Source organism: Mirounga angustirostris, unplaced genomic scaffold (assembly GCF_029215605.1).
Source record: "Mirounga angustirostris isolate CCGP_5_RB_7025 unplaced genomic scaffold, mMirAng1.0.hap1 SCAF_1, whole genome shotgun sequence".
NCBI classification, from domain to species: domain Eukaryota; kingdom Metazoa; phylum Chordata; class Mammalia; order Carnivora; family Phocidae; genus Mirounga; species Mirounga angustirostris.
Genome location: NW_026991709.1, coordinates 79,875,548 through 79,891,061, shown reverse-complemented (window position 1 = coordinate 79,891,061; position 15,514 = coordinate 79,875,548). Strand labels below are relative to the sequence as shown.

General features: G+C 38.6%; 1 pseudogene; it reads right to left on the bottom strand.

Moving 5' to 3' along the window:
* Positions 1 to 11,959: 11,959 nt before the first annotated feature.
* Positions 11,960 to 12,086, bottom strand: LOC123840569 (small nucleolar RNA U13; annotated as a pseudogene).
* Between the last annotated feature and the right edge of the window lie 3,428 nt (positions 12,087 to 15,514).

The window sequence follows — 15,514 nt, the reverse complement described above, 5'->3', positions numbered from 1 at the left end:
TTATGACCACGGGATATTTTTTCATTTGTCTTCTTCAATTTCTTTCATCAAGGTCTTATAGTTTTTATTGTACAGATCATTCAATTCCTTGGTTAAATTTATTCCCAAGTATTTTATTTTTTATGCTATTGTGAATGAGATAGTTTTCTTATTTTTTTCAGATAGTTTATTGTTACTGTATAGAAATATAACTGATATTTGTATGTTCATTTTATATCCTCCAACTTTACTGAATTCCTTGATTAGTTCCAGTAGTTTTGGGTGAGTCTTTAGGATTTCTTTTTTTTTTTTTTTAAGATTTTTTTTATTTATTTGAGAGAGAAAGAATGAGAGACAGAGAGCATGAGAGGGAAGAGGATCAGAGGGAGAAGCAGACTCCCTGCTGAGCAGGGAGCCTGATGCGGGACTCGATCCTGGGACTCCAGGATCATGACCTGAGCCAAAGGCAGTCGCTTAACCAACTGAGCCACCCAGGTGCCCCTGGATTTCTTTTTTTTTAAGTTTATTTATTTATTTAAGTAATCACTATACCCAATGTGGGGCTTGAACTCATGACCCCAAGATCAAGAGTCACATGCTCTTCTGACTGAGCCAGCTAGGCACCCCTAGGATTTCTATATATAAAATCATGTCATCTACATATAACAACAATTTTGCTTCTTTGTTTCCTATTTATAAACCTTTTATTTCTTTTACTTGCCTACCTACTCTGGCTAGGACTAACAGTGTGGTGTTGAGTAAGAGTGGTAATAGTGGGCATTTTTTGTTCCTGATCTTAGAGGGGAAGCTTTCAATTTTTCATTACTAAGTGTAATGTTAGCTGTAGATTTGTTATATATAGCCTTTATTATGCTGAGTTATGTTCCTTCTATACCCAATTTGTTGAACTAATTTTGCTAAATTCCTAAGTTTTTATATATTGTGTTTCTATTTTGTTTGCTTCAAGATATTTTAAAATTTTCCTTGTGATTTCTTATTTGACCCATTGGTTTTTCAGGAGTGTGTTGTCTAATTTCTACATATTTTTAAAATTTCCACTTTTCCGCCTGTTACTGATTTTTAGTTTCATACCAGTTGTGGTTGGAAAGATACTCAATATGCTTTTCAGTCTTTTAAAATTTGTCAAGACTTGGGGCACTGGCTGGCTCAGTTGGTAGAGCATACAACTCTTGATCTCGGGTTCTAAGTTTGAGCCCCATGTTGGGTGTAGAGATTACTTAAGAGCTATAAATGAGGGACGCCTGGGTGGCTCAGTCAGTTAAGCGTCTGCCTTCGGCTCAGGTCATGATCCCATGGTCCTGGGATTGAGTCCCACATTGGGCTCAGTGGGGAGCCTACTTCTCCCTCTGCTTGCTCTGCCTGCCGCCTCCCCCTGCTTGTGCTCTCTCTCTCTCTGACAAATAAATAAACAAAATCTTAAAACAAAAATCCATAAATGAATGAAAGAAAGAAAAAGAAAGAAAGAAATTTTGTCAAGACTTGTTTTGTGTCCTAACATATGATCTCCACTGGAGAATGTTTCATGTGCACTTTGAAGACTATGTATTCTGGTGCTATTGCATGGAATATTTTGTTATGTTCATTTAGCCTGAAGTATGGTTCCAGTCCAATGTTTCTCTATTGCTTTTCTGTCTAGATGATCTCTCTGTTGTTGAACATGGGTTATTGAATTCCCCTAATATTATTGTATTGATGTCTATTTTTCCCTTCAATTCTATTAATATTTGCTTTATGTATTTAGGTCCTCTGATGTAGGGTGCATATATGTGCAATTGTTATATTCTCTTGATCAATTGAATGAATGGCTTTCTTATCTCTTACAGATTTTGTTTTTTATCCTAGAGTTAAAAATCATTTTATCTTTTCATTTTCAAAGGTTTTCATGTGCATGTAACTAAACTTCCTCCAACTATTTGGGAAAATAACAAATCTGTTAAAGCCTCTCAATATTTTTCTGAACGAAAAAAAACACAATTTCATTTTCCCATAGAGACTTCCCTCCAGTGTAGACTTGGGCATCTCTAGGCTGGAGATGTCACAACTGACATACTGGGCTTCCCTTGGCTGCTTTTCTGGCTGGGATGCTCAGTCTCTTGGATCGCATTCCTTCTGCTTTCCTGAGTTATGTCCCAATTTTGCCAAAGCACATCTTCTAGGAGATTCCTAAAAAATCATGTAGGGAAAAAAAATATTTTTTAAGATTTTTATTTTTTTTAAGTAATCCTAACCCAATGCGGGGCTCAAACTCACAACCCCAAGATTAAGAATTGCATCTTCCACCAACTGAGCCATCCAGGCACCAGGGAAGAAAATAATATATATATTTTTTTTTCAAAGAAGGAGAGTCTTTTGCATGTTTGGAAATATTTTTATTCAATCCTCATACTTAAGTTTGAGTGAGTATAGAATTTTAGGTTGAAAATAATTTTTCCTCAGAATTTTAAAGGCATATTTCTCCACTATTTCCTAGCATCCAGTGTTGCTCTTGAAAACTACCGTGCTATTCTGATTCTGTTATCTGGTTCTTTGGGATTTTTAAAAAATTATTTTTAAGTAACCTCTGTGCCCACTGTGGGGCTCAAACTCAAGACCCCAAGATCAAGAGTTACATGCTCTACAGACTGAGCCAGCCAGGTGCCCCTATTATCTAGTTCTTCGAATGAGACCTCTGCTTTCTCTATTTCTGTCTCTATCATCTCTCCCTCTGCTTCTCTCCTTCCATCTCCTTCTGTCCCACTCCATGCTTTTATGATTTTCTTTAGTATTCTTTAACTTCCGTGACATGGATTTATGGGCTGGGTACTCAGTGGGCATTTTCAATATAATTATTACTTCAGTTCTGGGAAATTGATTTGTATTCTACCTTAAATAATTTTCTCCCCTCCATATTCTCTGGTCTCTCTTTTGGCAAATTCTATTATTCTCCATCTCCTGGAATACTCTTAATTTCTTCATTTCGCTCAGACTTTCCACCTCTTTGGTTTTTGTATTATACTTTCAGGGAGTTTTCTTCATCTTTATCTTTCAACCTTTTGTTGAACTTCTATTCCGCCCATCGTATTTTTAATTTTGAAGAGTTCTATCTTGTTGTCTAATTGTTCTTAGTTTTAGGTGTAATACTTATTCATAGCTGTAATATTTTATCTTACTACTCAGATGTTGTTAATGGTAATTTTTAAATATTTTCTTCTGTTCCCTGTGTGATTTGTCTTTTATCCCCCATTTTAGTTTAGCTTTTTAATTGAGGTATAACTTAATGAGATGTATACAGAACTTGGTTATACAACTTGATGAATTTTGCATCTGATTAAACTCCTGTAAGCACACCCAGATCAAGATATAGAATATTCTAGTGACACAAAAGTCTCCCTCATGACCCTTTCCAGGCAATATAACGCCCCAAGGAATAATCATTCTTTTGATTTCTACCAACAACAGTTTGTTTTGCTGGTTTTCAACTTCATATCAGTGGAGTCATATGGTATGTACTCTTCTTTGTCTGGTTTATTTCTTTCAACAATATTAAGCCTGTTTGATTTATCCATGTAATCAATGTAGCAGTTGTTAATTATTTTTTATTGCTGTATAGTATTCCATTGTATAAATATACCACAGTTTTACTTTCCTGTTGAAAGACCTTTGAGTCATTGCCATTTGGAGTCTATTATGAATAAATCTAAGAATATTCCTTTATATTTTTATTACAGATATAAGCACTCAGTTCTCAGGGACATATATTCAGTAGTGAAATTTCTAGGTCATAAGGTTTATAAATATTTAGCTTTAAAATATATTGTCAAATCGTTTTTTAAAGTGGCTGTACCAGTGGAAACTTCTGCCTGAAATGTATGAAAGTTCCTGTTGTTCCACATCCTTATCAACACTTGTTATTGTCAATTTTCAAATTTTAGTCATTCTAGTGGGGATATAGCAATATATCATTGCAGCTTTAATATGAATTTCCCTGCTAAGCTTATTAGCTATTTGCATATCCTTTTTTAAAAAGTATTTTATTTTTAAGTTATGTCTACACCGAATGTGGGGCTCAAACTCACAACCCTGAGATCAAGTGTCACATGCTCCACTGACTGAGCCAACCAGACATTCCTGCATATCCTTTTTTTTATAAAACTTTTAAAAGATTTATTTATTTACTTGAGAGAGAGAGCGAGCGTGCATGAGCAGGAGGGGTAGAGGGAGATGGAGAGAATCCCAAGCAGACTCTGCACTGAGTGTGGAGCCATATCAGGGGCCCAGATATGTGGAGCCACAACCCTGAGATCATGACCTGAGCCGAAACCAAGAGTTGGATGCCTGACTGCACCACCCAGGTGCCCCTGTATCCTTTTTTTAACATGAAATTTCTGTTCAAGATTTTGTCCATTTTTTAGAAAATTGGGTTGTATGTTATCTGAGTAACAAATTACCTCAAGACATACTGGCTTAAAACCCCAGTAAACATTTCTTATCTTGGTTTCTGTGGGTCAGGAATTCTGGAATGGCTTAGATGGGTGCTTCTGGCTTCTGCAGTCAAGAGGCTAACTAGGGCTGCTATATTCTACAAGCTTGAGTAGGTTTAGAGGATCCACTTCCAAGATGGCTTACTCACATGGCTAGGAAGTTGGTGCTGGCTGTTGGCTGGAGGCCACAGTTCCTTGCCACAGGGACTCTCCATAGGGTGGCTCGACACTTCTCACAACACTGTTACTGGCCTTGCCCAGAGCAAGTGACCCAGGTGAAAGTAAGGCAGACGCTTCCATGTCTTTTCTGACCTGGCTTTTGAAGTTACATTTTGACATGTGTGTGGCATTCTTGGTTGCCTAAGTCTGTCTAGTTCAGTATATGAGAGGACTAACTAAATGAGGGTGTGAATATCGGGAAGCAAAGACCAATGGGGATTGTTTGGGGAGCTGGCTTCCACAGGTTGTCTGTCCTTTTCTACATATTCTGATTAGAAGTTCTCTGTTAGATGTGGCAACACTGTCAGAGTGACTTGCCTTTTCACTCTCTTAATACTGCCTTTTGGTGACTAGAATTTAACGGCTTAATTATTAAGATAAAATTTATCCATTTAAAGTATAATTCAACACCTTTAGTGTATTCACAAAGTTATGCAACTATCACCACAATCAGTTTTTGAGTATTTTCATCATCCTTAAAGGAAACCCCATACCTACTACCAGTCACTCCCCATTCCTTCTGCAAACTCCCAGCCCTAGAAAACTGGTAATCTACTTTTTCTGTTTATAAAGTTGCCTGTCCTGAACATTTTATATAAATTAAATTATACAACATATGTTCTTTTTTGACTGGCTTATTTCATTTAGCACAGTGTATAGAGGAATTATCCATGTTGTAGCATGTGACAGTATTCCATTCCTTTTTACTGCCAAATAATATTCTGTTATATGGACATACCACATTTATTCATTCAAGAGTTGAAGGGTCATTTGGGCTGTTTCTACTTTTTGGCTATTTTGAATAGTGCTACTATGAACATTCATGGATAAGTTTTTGTATGAACATATATTTTCAGTTGGGTAAATAACTAGGGGTGGAATTGTTGGGTTGTGTGTAACTGTCTTTAACTTTTTCTTTTAAGACCTTATTTTTTTTTTAATTTTAAAAAGACTATTTATTTGAGAGAGAGATAGAGAGAGAGAGAGAGTGAGAGCACAAGTCAGGGGGTAGGGGCAGAGGGAGAGGGAGGCGCAGACTCCCCGCTGAGCAGGGAGCCTGATGCTGGGCTTGATCCCAGGACACTGAGTTCATGAACTGAACTGAAATCAAGAGTTAGACGCTCAACTGACTGAGCCACCCAGGCACCCTGCCCCTATTTCAAGATTCTTTTTTTAAAAAAAAATATTTATTTGACAGAGAGAGAGAGAGAGAGCACAAACAGGGAGAGCAGCAGAGGGAGAGGGAGAAGCAGGCTCCCTCCTGAGCAGGGAACCCGATGCAGGGCTCGATCCTAGGACCTGAGAGCATGACTTGAGCTGAAGGCAGACGCTTAACCGATTCAGCCACCCAGGCACCCCAAAACCTTATTTTTTTAGAGCAGTTTTAGGTTCACAGCAAAACTGAGAGGAAGGTACAGATTTCCTATATACCCAATGTCCCCACACATGCACAGCCTCTCCCATTATCAACATCCCCTACCAGAGTGGTGTATTTTGTTACAATTGATAAACCTACATTGAAACATCATAATCACCCAAAGACGTCAGTTTACATTAGGATTCACTGTTCGTGTTGTACATTCTGTAGGTTTAGAAAAATGTATAAAGTCATGTATTCATTATTATGGTGTCATACAGCACACTTCCACTGCCCTAAAACTCCTCTGTACTCAGCCTATTCATCCCTCTCCCTGACCCTGAACCCCTAGCTGTCACTGACATTTTTAGTGTCTGCAGTTTTGCCTTTTCCAGAACATCATATAGTTATAATAATACAGTATGTAGCCTTTCCAAATTGGCTCCTTTCACTTAGTAATATTCATTTAAGTTTCTTTCATATCTTTTTTTTTTTTTTAAAGATTTTATTTATTTATTTGAGAGAGAATGAGAGAGAGCACATGAGAGGGGGGAGGGTCAGAGGGAGAAGCAGACTCCCTGCCGAGCAGGGAGCCCGATGCAGGACTCGATCCCAGGACTCCAGGATCATGACCTGAGCCGAAGGCAGTCGCTTAACCAACTGAGCCACCCAGGCGCCCCTCTTTCATATCTTTTTAAGATTTTATTTATTTGAGGGAGAGTGAGAGAGAGAGAGAGAATGAGAGAGCGAGAGTGCAAGCACACAGATGGAGAGGGAAAGGGAGAGCAGAAGAAAATAAATAATAATATTTATCTCTCCTGAGCAGAGCCCAATGTGGGGCTGGATCCCAGGATCTGAGATCATGACCTGAGCTGAAGGCAGTTGCCCAATTGACTGAGCCAGCCAGGCACCCCTAAATTTTCAATTTCTTTGGGTAAAAAGACCAAGGAGTGTGCTGGATCATATGGTAACAGTATGTTTAGTTTTCTAAGAAGCTGCCAAACTGTTTTCTGAAGTGGCTGAACCATTTTGCATTCCCACCAGTAGTGAATCAGAGTTCCTGTTGCTTCACTTTTTCATCAGCATTTGATATTGTCAGTGTTTTGGATTTTGGACATTCTAATAGGTATCTCGTTTCAATTTGCATATCCTGGTGACATATGATGTAGAGCATCTTTTCATATGCTTTTTTTCATATGCCCATTTGCCTTCTGTATATCTTTTTGGTGAAGATGGCTGCTAAAGTCTTTGGCTCATGTTTTAAACAGGTCATTCATTTTTGTATTGCTGAGTAAGAGTTCATTTTTTTGTGAATGTAAATGGTATTGTTTTTTGTTTGTTTGTTTTTTTAAAGATTTTATTTATTTATTTGAGAGAGAGAATGAGATAGAGAGAGCATGAGAGGGGGGAGGGTCAGGGGGAGAAGCAGACTCCCCGCCGAGCAGGGAGCCCGATGCGGGACTCAATCCCGGGACTCCAGGATCATGACCTGAGCCGAAGGCAGTTGCTTAACCAACTGAGCCACCCAGGCGCCCCAATGGTATTGTTTTAAATTTCAAATTCTACTTGTTAATTGCTGATATATAGGAAAACAATTGACTTTTATATATTAACCTTGTATCCTGCAATATTGCCATAATTGCTTATTCCAGTTTAATTTTTACTTTTTTTGTAGATTCTTTCAGGTTTTCTACATAGACAGTTGTGTCCACTGTGAATAAAGACAGTCTTATTTCTTCCTTCTCATTAGTTATATTATTATTAATTTTTAAAGATTTTATTTACTTGACAGAGAGAGAGAGAGACAGCGAGAGAGGGAACACAAGCAGGGGGAGTGGGAGAGGGAGAAGCCAGCTTCTCGCTGAGCAGGGAGCCCAGTGCGAGACTTGATGCCAGGACCCTGGGATCATGACCTGAGCCGAAGGCAGACGCTTAACGACTGAGCCACCCAGGCTCCCCTCAATATGTATTTTTTTTTTTTAAAGATTTTATTTATTTATTTGAGAGAGAGAGTGAGCACAAGAGGGGGGAGCGGGAGAGGGAGAAGCAGACTCCCCGACGAGCAGGGAGCCTGATGTGGGACTCAATCCCGGGACTCCAGGATCACGACCTGAGCCGAAGGCAGTGGCTTAACCAACTGAGCCACCCAGGCGCCCTCAATATGTATTTTTTAAACTCCTTTTCTTGTGTTATTGCCTAGGATATCCTAGGACTTCAAGGATGATGTTGAAAAGAGTGATGTCTTGTTCTTGATTTTAGTGGTAAAGCTTCTAGTTTCTCACCATTAAGTGTGATGTCAGCTGTAGCTTTTTTGTAGATTATCAAGCAGGGAAAATTCCCTTCCATTCTTAGTTTACCGAGAGGTGGTTTTTGTTTTTTTTTTAAGTAAACCCCATACCACATATGGGTCTCGAACTCACAACCCCAAGATCAAGAGTGACATGCTCCACTGACTAAGCCAGCCAAGCACCCCAGTTTATTGAGAGTTTTTATCATGAATGGGTGCTGGATTTTTTCAACGCTTTTTCTGCATCTATTCATATGTGATTTTTCTTCTTTACTGTGTGGATGTGATGGATTACATTATTTGGTGTTTGAATGTTGAACCAGTCTTGCAACTGGGATAAATCCCACTTGGTTATGCTCTAAAATTCTTTATATACATTGTTGGATTTGATATGCTAGTATTTTTATATGAATGTCCATAAGGTATTGATCTGTAGTTTTCTTGTAATGTTTTTGTCTGGTTTTGGTTTTAGGGTAATGCTGTCCTAGAATAAGTTAGAGAGTATTCCTTTTGCTTCTATCTTTTAAGAGAATTGGCATAATTTCTTCTTTTAAGTGTTTCGTAGAATTTACCAGTCAATCCATGTAGGTTTGGTGCAGTTTTGGAAGGTTATTCATTATTGATTCAATTTCTTTAATAAATATAGTGTTATTCAGATTGTTTCTTCTTGTGGGAGTTTTGGCAGATTGTGTCTTTCAAGAAATTGGTCCACTTCAACTAGGTTATCAAATTTGTGGACATAGAGTTGTTCATAGTATTTCTTTATTATTATTTAAATGTCCATGGGATCTGAGGCAATGACCCTTTCTTCATTTCTGATATTAGTAATTTGTGTCTTCTCTCTTTTTTTCTTAGCCTTACTAGAGGTTTATCAATCTTATCAATCTTTCCAAAGAACCAGCTTTGTTTTCATCAATTTTCTTTTGAATCCTTATCCTCAATTTCATTGGTTTTTGCTAAATTATTATTATTTTTATTATTTATTTTCTTCTGTTTCCTTTGCATTTAATTTGCTTTTCTTTTCCTAATTTCCTAAAGTGGAAGCTTAGATGATTGATTTTAGACCTTTCTTCTTTTCTAATATATATATATGGTCAATGCTACAAATTTCCCTTTAAGCACTGCTTTCACTGCATCATCCAAATTGGGTAAGTTGTGTTTTCTTTTTCATTTAGTTAAAAATATTTTTAAATTTCTATTGAAATTTCTTCTTTGACATGTGTTATTTAGAAGTGTGTTGTCTAACCTCCCATTATTTGGGGATTTTCCAGCTGTCTTTCTGTTACTGATTTCTAGTTTAATTCTGTTTTAGTCTAAGCAGGCATTGTATGATTTCTGTTTTTTAAAATTTGTTTTGATTTATTTTATGGCCCAGATGTGGTCCATCTAGGTGAATATTCCATGTGAGTTTGAGAAGAATATGTTTTCTGCTGTTACGGGATGAATTAGTCTACAGATGTCTATTATATCCAGTTTATTGCCGTTATTGTTGAGGTCAACTATAACTTTACTGATTTTCTGCTTGCTTGGTCTGTCCATTTCTGATAGAGGGGAGTTGAAGTCTCCATCTCTACTGTTGGAGACATCTATTTCTCCTTGCAGTTCTATCAGTTTTTGCTTCACAGATTTTGGTGCTTTGTTGTTAAGCATGTACACTGAGGATTGTTTTATCTTCTTGAAGAATTGGCCCCTTAATGATTATGATTTTTATTTATTTATTTTTTATGCCTCTTTTTATCCCTGGTAACCTTCCTTACTCTTAAGTCAGCTGTCTGAAATTAATATAACCACTCTTGCTTTCTTTTGATTAGTATTAGCATGGTATATTTTTCTTCATCTACTTACTATTAATGTGTATTTGTCTTTGTATTTTTAAAAATTGTATTTATTTTAGAGCGGGCAGAGAGAGAGTGTGTTGAGTGGGGGGAGCGGCAGAGGGAGAGGGGGAGAATCTCATGCAGACTCCATGCAAGGCTCAATCTCATGACACTGAGATCATGACCGGAGCCAAAATCAAGAGTTGGTTGCTTAACCAACTGAGCCACCCAGGTGCCCCCTCAATATTTTAAATATCTCAAATTCCTTTCTTCTTGCTTTCATTGTTTCTGAGAATTGAGATGTAATTCTTACTGTTGCTGCTCTATAAGTAAGGTTTTTCCTCTAGCTTCTTTCAGGATGTTTTCCTCCATCTTTGATTAACCGTAATTGGATAATGATCGGCCTAGGTATAGCTTTGTTACTGTTGTTTCGGGTTTGTTTGGCATTTATCCTGTTTGGTGTAATCTGAGTTTTCTGGATTTGTAGTTTGGTGTCATAGTCTGTTCGGGTGGCTGTAACAGAATACCATAAACAGGTGGCTTATAAACTACAGAAGTGTATTTCTCACAGTTCTCTAGGCTGGGCAATCCAAGATCAAGACACTATCAGATGCAGTATCTGCTGAGGATCCACTACTTGATTCATAGGTAGTCGTTTTGTCTTTTTGCTGTGTGCTAACATAGTACCAATAGCAAGGGAAGCTCTCTGGGCTCTTTTGTAAGAGAAGCCATCCTTACGAGGGTCCCATCCTTATGACCAGATTGCCTCCCAAAGGCCCAACTTCCAAATAACACGACATTAGAGATTAGGTTTCAACATGGATCGGGGCGGGGGGGGGGGGGGCGGGAACAGTTTCCAGCAGCCTGGTATAAACTTGGGGAAATCCTCAGTTATTGTTGTTTCAGAGGTATTTCTTCGTTCCTTCCTTTCTTCTTTTTGGTATTACCATTCCGTTAAGTTATACCTTTTGTAGTTGTCTCATAGCTCTTGGATATGTTGTTCTATTGGGTGTTTTTTTTTTTCTCTTTGCATTTCAGTTTTGGCAGTTTCTATTTGAGCATTCCTTAAGCTCAGAGATTCTTTCCTCAGCTAGGCCCTGTCTATGAATAAGCTCATTAAAGATACTCATTTCTGTTAGTGTTTTTGATCTCTAGCATTTCTATTTCTTTCTTAGAAGTCCCAACTCTTTGTTTACATTGCCCATCTGTTCCTGTATGGGGTCTACTTTGTCCATTACAGCCCTTAGCATATTCATCACAGTTGTTTTAAATTCAGTCTGTTAATTCTAACATCCCTGCCATATCTGAGTCTAGTTCTAATGCTTACTATCTCTTTAAACGCTGGGTTTGGCCTTCAGTTTGGCCATTACAATGCCTTATAATTTTTTTCTTGATAGCCAGACATGAATGAAAAAAGAATTGTTGTATGCCTTTAGTAATGTGGCCAGGTGTGGAAGAAAGTGGTCTCTAGTCCTATGATTAGGTCTCAGTCTTTTAGTGCGTCTGTGTCTCTGCGCTGTAAACTTCACAGTGCTTGAGTTCCCCTGTCCCCTGCTCCAGTCCTGCCCCCCCTTCTCTCCTTCTCTTCCCAAGTGGCTGGCTTACTGTTGGAGCTCCTGCTGCATGTTACTAAAACTGAGGAAGCTCCTGCTTCTGGTATTCAAAAGAAGACAGTGAGTTGCAAGAGGAGGTTTGGCGAGACCTGGTGGGTTAGGGGCTTGGCTAAATAATGAAGGTTCTGGCAGGCTACTAAGAGTTTGGATTTATGTCTAAATGCAACAGGAAGCCATCAAAAGATTTCATTATTTTTTTCTTTTCACATCAGACAGGCAACGTGATGAGGTCGTGACAAGGTTTGAGGGAGGCACGTTTCAAAGCAAAGGAGTGATGTGATCTGATTTCCATTCATATTTTAAGACATCCACTTTGTTAAGTGAAGAAGGGATTCAAAGGGATAGGAATTGAGACTAAAGATGGCTACCAATTAGGTGTCACAACTGACACCTGAGTATTATCAGTGAAAACTCTTGGTTGTAAAAAATAGAAAATGCCAGCTGATTTAAGCAGAAGAGGAGCTTGTTTTATTATTTTTTAAATAGAACCATTTGGTAGTTTGCAGACTGCAGGAAGGGGGGAGAACCAGGCTTGGAAGGAAGTTTAACAGCCAAAGTTACCCCAGTCAGTTCAGTGTGGTCATTGCCACTGCCAAACCACAGCTCGCCCCACTGCTGCTGACATACACAAGCAATCTGGCTACTGAAGCTAGAAGCACCTCCCACTCCCAGCTTCACCCCTTCCCTCCTCCCCACGTTTGAGGCGCTCTTAGCCACCCTGTCCACTTGAATAATTTCTACTGTCCTTACTTCTTGGGGTTACTGGTTACTGATGTCAAGTTTGGATGCATCTGATTGACCAAGCCTAAGTCACAGGCGTATGCACTACAAGCAGAAAAGGGTGGGTTTACCTAGGATTTTCTGCATCTTTGGTGTTACATAGTCTCCCAGCAAAACTCATTGGTATCCCAGACCCATCTTGTCTCCTGAGAAGCTAAGAAAACGACACATCCAATACCAGCAATGGAAAACCTGGTATGGCAAATTGAATTATTGAGCCTTCTCTGTTTTATCTGTGCCCTTGGCATGTACCTCTGCAATCCCTCCAACTACCTTTGTGTATTTCCTCATCCTGTGGCTTTTTCCTTGGCCACATGATTTGCTTTTACCTTGGAAAGTTGACAAGCAGAAGCCTGAAACGTACTTGTGCGATTGATCTTGTGTTTCCGCCATCATGAGAGGAACATGTGCTGGCTTGCCCCCTTTTCCAAGGAGGCTGAGAAGTGGAGCAGGCCCACACACCTGCAGTGTGAAGCCAACCTGTTTCTGCCACTGCAGTCTAGATTAACAAACACCAGCTGTTCTGCAGATGGGAGCCTGGCTGAGATCAGCAGCTAAATACTTAGTGTATGCCTCTGAGTTTCTATGGTTTATTATGCAGTAATAGCGGACTAGATACAACTGAGGTTACCTGAAGGAACTCCACAAAGCTGAAAAGGTTGGCAAGTATAAGGTTTTAATTATGGAAACAAGAAATGTTTCAGAGTGCATCAGTCGAAGAGACTGGTCTACTAAATTCTGAGTGACCACTCAACCTTCATATGTATGGTTTTCAAAAGTCTCTTACATTTATATGCTGGTCTTACGGCTTACAAAACACTTTGTAAACATGATCATAAACCCAGGAGTATTACTGTCATCTGACCCAAGCCTAGCCAGGGCCTCTCTACTGGGATGTCATAGCACTCCAAATGTATCCAACAGATCTTCTACATTATAACAAAATCACCTCTTATGTACCTTTTCCAACAGATGAAGACCTCATTCTATTACACATTGGCACTCCAGAGTTGAGCTTTTGTTACCAGCTCACTCTTCTGCCCAACACCGCCAATGGTTCTTCATGCCATCGTAAAACCCAAATTTTCCTTAGTGTCTACAAAAATCACAAATTGATATGGCTCTTTACTTACCCACTTAATCTTTTTTACTCACATTGGCCTCCCTGGTGTGCCTTAGATTTGAACAAACCAAGGAACTTAAAAGTCCATCAGTATTTTCCCCAGATTTACATATGGCTTTCACCTCTTTTCTCTCAAATGTCATACTAATGTAGTCTTCCCTGACGAAGTTATTTATAAAAGTTGAATATGTAATGTTAAACTAATGTAGGGTTAAAACAGATGGCATGTCTTCACCGCTTAGAGCTCAATACTCATTCTAACAATGGTTTTCCTATTAAATGCCAAAATTTATGGTGTAATTCTATCATCACATCATAGTGGGGAGTATCAGAGTAATGAATGAAATGGATAATGGAAGATAGTCATTCTCTATTCCCAGTGTTACTTGTCCTTGGATGCACTGAATTAAATTTTAAGAGGCACAAAAAGGCAGGACTCTTCATACCAGGTAACCCATTTTTCTAAAACTTCAGTGGTGGTTTTACCTATCGAATTTGAAATGCTTCTAGGATGATTATACTTAACTGTGGTTAAGACTAAGGGTTTAGGCATTTTCATTATTTGCCGGGAGAAGGGTAAATGTTCATACAACTTTAGGACTGAAGTCCATTTTAGAACTTAAGAATGGGGGAATAGAAATTTACAGATTAATTTCTGGTAATGAGTCTAAAAATTTTAAAGACTTAAGAATTCTCAAATGGATGTTTTCTAAAGTATTTTTAAAGGCATGTTTAAGATATGGTAGTGAGAATGTAAAGTGAATTATATAGTTTATATTTAAAAGTGTCTAACACACACACTTTCCATTTTCTGAAGAACCCTGAATAAACCCAAGCTGTGTGGCAGATATTAGCATGTCAAGAAATCCAATTCCAGCATTCTATTTGCAATTAAAACTACTGTCCCCTTCACAATGGAGCTCAATGTAACTACCTAGTGCATTAATTCCAAGTATTATTTCACACTGGAGCTCAGGGCTGGTTATTACTGGCAAGATAAGGCTCTTCAAAGTGGTTAACGTTTAGCCTAAGTGAATAATCAAATTAAAAAAACCCTCCTATCCTACTTAGCCATATATTAAAGGTCACAAGACACTGTCTAGGAGATAGTTTATCTAAATTTTAGACCAAGACAGTGGAGGTACACAGTACTCTTAGTTCTCACTGGGAAAACTGCTGTTAATCATCAGGGTCTTCTGAATGGGTCTTTAACAGTCTGATTCTGGCTGAAGCACAGAAGGTAGAGAGCCACCTGTAAATCAGGCTCAGGTAGGATGGGGAGGTGGATGAGTTACCTGTGGACTTAAAATCAGCAAGCAGAGATTTTCCTGTTAAGAGGTCAGCAATTTGCAGTTTTCTGGGTCAAATGATCTGTCCCAACTACTCAATGCTGCCATTATAATGTGAAGGCAGTCATATACATTAAGTGAATGGTGATTAGCTGTAAAAACTGGAAACAAACCAGCCAGATTTAGTACAGTGTGTGTAGTTTGCCTACCTTTGGGAATTCAAAAATTTTTAAGATGTAAAGGTGAATTGCTCTCCTTCCCACACAAATGCATATTGCTTGATATTGACCAGAATGGTGAAAAAACCTTTTTAGATTTTAAGGACTAAGTGCCCTATTTGTCCCAATGAGGAAAATTCATCTGAATTAGCACCCATGTTTAAAATGACCACTTAAAATGTCCACCGGTCTACACACTGGCAAAACTAAGTGAATGGAAAATGTATGCATTCTCTAAGATTTGCCAGAGCCACCACTACTACCCTGTAATCCTCAGGGACAGGATGACTTTTATTAAGTCCTAAATGGCTTCCCTTTGGCCTTTATCCCAAGGTTAAGAGGATCCTCCTA